Here is a 5,704-nt window from a genome sequence, read left to right as displayed (position 1 = left end):
CAATCAAGCTCTCCCAATAAACGTGTGCAGAAGGATCCTGTTGCAGCGTCATTCTTGCTGGCCAGTCCAGTGCGCGCAAGATTTACCTACAAATCTCAGCACTTTTCCTTTACAGGTAGATAAGGTTTCATTGTGTATCAGTACCAGGTGCTCACTGTCCCCAAGTTAGTTGTGGACATCATGGTGATTTGGATGACAATGCCCCTCATCGACTCTACTATTTGAATTATTGGTCCCCAGTTGGTGGAACTGTTTGGGAAGGATTGGGAGGTGTGGCCTTGTCTGAGGAGGTGTGTCACCAGCGGTGGGCTTTGAGGTTTCAGAAGAATCGTGTGATTCCCAATGTTGTCCTTAGTAGAGGAGATTTCAAGACAGCCTAATATTGACTCTGTTATGTGGTTATTAGCAACTGCTCTTCTGTAGGCTTACATTGGGGATAAGCAAGTGGGGCAAAAAGAAATACAGTATGGGGCTGGAGAGATGGCTCAGCAGTTAAGAGCACTGACTGCTCTTCCAGAGGCCCTGAGTTCAATTCCCAGCAACCACATGGTGGCTCACAGCCATCTGTAATGGGATCTGATGCCCTCTTCTGATGTGTCTGAAGACAGCTACAGTGTACTCATATACATAAAATAAATTTTAAAAAAAAAGGAAATACAAAATTTGAGGAAAAANGATCAGAAGGAAATTTAATGTTGGAGCAAAGCCCTATAGGCTGGAAGTATGTAAGTGGGGTACCATTAAGAGATTGCCTTTCTCAGAAAAGACTGAATTTTGAACTTTTAACTGTATTGAGACTATGAAATACTATGGGCACCTTTGGGTTTTGATTAAACTCATTTTGTACTGTGATATGGCCATGAGTTTATGGGACCAGGGGGTGTGGTGTAGTGATTTGAATGAGAATGCCCCCACAGTGTCATATATTTGAATACCTGACATCACCCAGGTTTGTGTCCCCAGGAATTCTGAAGGAGAAACGGCTCAGTTAGTCCCTGAGCATTACCAAGCACAGTTGCACCTGATGGACAGTCTGACTCCCAGGAGCAAGCCTGGACTTGAATCTCCAGCTAAGCCTGATGGGAAGGCATCTTACTGAAGATTCTCTGCCAGGAGCCAGACTCCATTTGACAACTAGAGTGTGATGCAATAAGTGCTAATCCAGGGAGAACGCTCAATGGGAGAGTTGTGTCTATCACAAAGACCAAGAGCAGCTACATCAGATTAGATCCTGGTGGTAGGAAATGTACCAATTTAGGAGGCAGAGTAGGGGAAGTGGGGGAGGGGAAGGAGCAGAGAAATTACTGGAGGGGAAATGTATTACAGGGGAAGAGAGAAGAGGGGAGGGACAGATAGAAGCAAGGGAGTGGACCAATATTAAAAGAAACATGCCCACATTCTTCCTTGTCTGAGGCAGCAGACATTCCACACTTTCTCCACTCGATAAATTCACAGACTGGTGCGTGGACTCTGTGCTGCAGTCAGACGTGTTTTATCTGGTCTGTGTCCCTCCACCCCACCAAATTTACTGAATTAAAGGCTTAAGAGTTGAGGTGCAAATTGCTAGCACACTCTGTAATTGCTCAGACCAGATGTGAGCACTACCCACTTATATTTTTGCAGGCACACTTGCAAACAAACCAGAAGCAATCACCCATAATCACAAGGTTGACTGCCCGGGTGCAGGAGGGACCCTGGACAACTGGGCAGCGATGGATGCAGGTCAGTGGGAGACAGTTTTTTCTTGAGTGATGTTTTATACATCTTGTTATTTGAACCATATCAGAGTATTGTCTATTGAAAAGTAGAGTGACTGAATGGACAGGAATAGTTTAAAACTTTACTTCAGCAGCAGCAGCAGCAGATACTCAGGGGTGCTCACATCCACTGAGAAAGGGAGACACAACAGGTCTGCTTCTTGCCGTCCACCCCTCCACTCGCCTTCCCCTCCCTCTTCTGGTCAAGCCTGAGTTGTTCTTCAGTTCCAGATGTCATACTAGTAATTTAGAATTTAGACTAGTGGTTCTCAACCTGTGGGTTACAACCCCTTTTGTCAAACCTCTATCTCCAAAAATATTTACATGATGATTCCTAACGCTGCAAAATTAGAGTTATGAGGTAGCAACACAAATAAAGCTATGGCTGGGGTCAGCAGAAAGTGATGAACCTTATTAAAGGATCGCAGCATCAGGATAGTTGGGAACCACTGCTCTGGATTAACAGGGAGATGCTCTCTGTTCAAGCATTCATCACTGGCATTGTCCAGAGTCATCCGCACATGTGACGATGCAAAGCAAGCCAGCATTTATTTTGGTTTTTAGTTCTCTATGGACACCACCTGTCCATGGGGCAGAATGTTGCCACATACACACACCCCAGGCAAAGGCCGTGGTTCCCAATCCCAGCCATAGTGCCATGAAAGCAGAGATTGGTGTGAATAGAATTAAATTTAAAAATCACCTACTTGAAAAGTTATGTCTGTGGTTCTTATCTTGTGGTTCAGGACTATTGTCCTGTGGGAGACAAGAGGGGTCTAAAATGTATTTGCTGGAACACCACGGTATGAACATAACTGGGTTATCAGGGGAATGCTGACTGGCTAGCAACAGATGAATAGTTTATTGTAGTCTAAGTAGGTCTAGACGCTGGGCCTTCCACGGCTTCTTGGGGAATTCCAATGCTACAGTAAGATTAAAGTCAGTGAATGGAATAGTTAGGACATTCACTTACAGTGGGCAAGAGGCATTCCCAGCACAAGAAGGTGGGTACCCCATATGCCTCCTCCCTGGTACACCTTGGCTGCTTTCTCTGTGTTTTGTGACTTTGTCCTTTATGGGTGACACCTTCCTGGTAGAGGGAGAGAGTCCAGTGAAACTAAGATGATGACCAAGCTCTACACAGGCTGGGGTGCTTCTAGTGAATGTCACTGGGGCAGGATCGATGGTGCCGCAGGAGAGGGCCCTGGCTGCTCTTGTGAAGGACCTGAGTTCAGTTCCCACTCCCACCTGGAAGTTCACAACCACTTGTAACTCCACCCTCTCCTACCTTCCACAGGACCCCGAATGCATGTTCTACACATAAACTCATGAGGGTCATACAAGTGAAAAAATAATAAATCCTTCAAGAGAAATATCATCGAAGACATTTTTAATAGAGCAGGGGTGGGTGGCTAGGTGTTTGTTTTCCAGCATCAGCATGGGACTGTCCCTGGCTTTGCCACTCAGTGAGATCTGCTCCAGACAGTCACCACATCTCCCCTCTCCTAGACCCAGTAATAAATGTTGTGGGTTGTCGTGGTCTTGCTTGTCTTCAGATATTAATTCTGCTTCCTCCAGAGTGGCTGCCCTGATGAGGAATGGATCACATACTCAGGTGATCTGTGAATCTTTTCCCCATTCTAACTGGTCAAATAAAGGCTAGAGCCTGTGATTGGGCAGTGGAAGGGAAAGGTGGGACTAGAGGTTTTAGAGCGTGGGGTAAGAGAGGGAAGGAGAGGAGGAAGGACAGAGGAAGAGGAGGTAGAAGGAAGATGGAACAGATCCACGTGGCCCAGAGAAGCCTCAAGTAGCAAGGAATCTCATAGCTGGGGAATAGAGTAGTGCAGTGGTAAATCTGCCCAATCTAGGTGTGCAGCTTATAAATATTATAACTGAGCCGTGTATTTTTGCACGGGCTTGTTGGGGCTGGAGATTTACTGCAATGAGTCAATGTCACTCCAGCTTCAGTTAGAGGGGTGGTATGCTCCTGTTGTCTTCTATCCTTACCAATATCCTACGAAGGCCTTTAGTGACTAGAAGGTTTACGTAGATCATGGGACACAGGCAGATGACATTGAGGGATCCTTTACGTGAGCCAGGAAAGGAACGTCCCCTGAGGGGCACTCTTCCATGACTTCACCCTCCCTTTGCTGGCTATCCTACCTCAGGCAGGATGCACAGACAATGGCAGGGTTTCTCTCTCTCTGCCCCACCTTCTATGGCTTAATAAATAAGTTCTTTGGTTTTCTATACTATCTTTAATATCAGCGCTTAAATGACAAGTCGAGGAGCTGTGCCTGTGGGCCGATAGCTCCCGTTTAATTTTACAGGAGCCTAATTTACTTTTACTTAATTCCACAACCATTTTTCTGGGCTCCCAGCGGGTAATACCTCCTCTTCAATTTTATTTAATTTCTAATTTATTTCTGTCTAATTAACCCATCTGTGCCTCGGTTACCTGTGAGCCTGGTGCTGCTTCTCTCATGGGCCACCCAGACTTGACGTCAACCTACGGGTCTTAATTCTTCTAAGATTTCTTCCTGTAAGGCAATGCGATATAAACCAATGAGCAGCTTTCAAAGTAGTTGAGTTCAAACACCTAAAAGTCTGCTGTTTTGCTTTTAAACAGGGGACCAAATGACAAAGTAAATGTAAGGACTCAAAACACTGGGTTAAAAATTATCTCCCCCACCACCAACTTCTGGATGCTGTGGTACATTCCTAGACGCCACCAGAGACGCTCTCCGAGGTGAAGAGTATGCAACTGGCCTGTCAGCAGCTGTAACTGTTGGGTGACTTTCCAGTCAAGACAGATGCAAGAACAAGCAGCTCCTCAGATTTCAAAAACCTAAAAATGTATATAAATAGACTTTTGTTTTGTTTTTTGTTTTATGGTTTGGGGGGGGTTGTTTGGTTTTGGTTTGGGGTTTTTGTTGTTGGTGTTGTTGTTTTGTTTTGGTTTTGCTTTTGTTTTTGTTTTTTTCGAGACGGTTTCTCTGTATAGCCCTGGCTGTCCTGGAACTCACTCTGTAAACCAGGCTGGCCTCGAACTCAGAAATCCACCTGCCTCTGCCTCCCAAGTGCTNGGATTAAAGGTGTGTGTCACCACTGCCCGGCTTATAAATAGACTTCTAACTTTCTATTTTATGTGCGTGACAGTGCCTTTGTCTGCATGCACGTGTATATATATATATATATATATATATATATATATATATATATATATCATGTGTGTGCACTGCCTACAGAGGCCTGAAGAGGGCGCCAGATGCCCCAGAACTGGAGTTACAGTTACAAAAGGTTGTGAGCCACCATGAAGGCATAAGGAACTAAACCTAGGTCCTTTGTAAGAGCAGCCAGGGTTCTTAAGGACTGACCTCTCTCCAGAACCTATAAGCAGGGTATTCCAGGCTCTCAATACCTAAATAGATTTAAGTCATTCTGCTATTTTATGAAAAGATATTGCCATCCAAAAAGTAAGGGTTGACAGTGTTCAGTGTCAGTTGGCAGAAGCTGCACTCCACAGGTGTCTTGCCCTTAGCTGTCTGTGTTATTTGTCTGTGTTATGTTCAGGTTCACAGGATGAGATAAAGTTCACTAAGAGAGATTCTGACAAGTTTACAGACTTGAGAGACAAGGACCTATACTGTAATTTCCAAATCTGAGTCCCCAGCCACCTAAGTTTCTGCATTTAAAACCAAAGCCCAAGAGGACCATAAGGCTGTTCTAGATTGCCCTGGCCAGTTACACGGGGCACAAGGTGACAGGGGGTGGAAGAACCAGGAAAAGGGATGCTCCCTGGAGGTATGGGTGCTCCCTGGGAACGTGGCTGTGGCAGAAACGGTGTTCTCCTCTACAGTGGAGAACGTCAGCACATTGGATGAGGAACTGGAACCCGTCCTCTGATGTAAACCACAGATGCTACAGAACGGAGTCTGACCCTTCGC

The sequence above is a fragment of the Mus caroli genome, chromosome 13, assembly GCF_900094665.2.
Source record: "Mus caroli chromosome 13, CAROLI_EIJ_v1.1, whole genome shotgun sequence".
Taxonomy (NCBI): domain Eukaryota; kingdom Metazoa; phylum Chordata; class Mammalia; order Rodentia; family Muridae; genus Mus; species Mus caroli.
Note: the sequence above shows the minus strand (reverse complement) of the source record.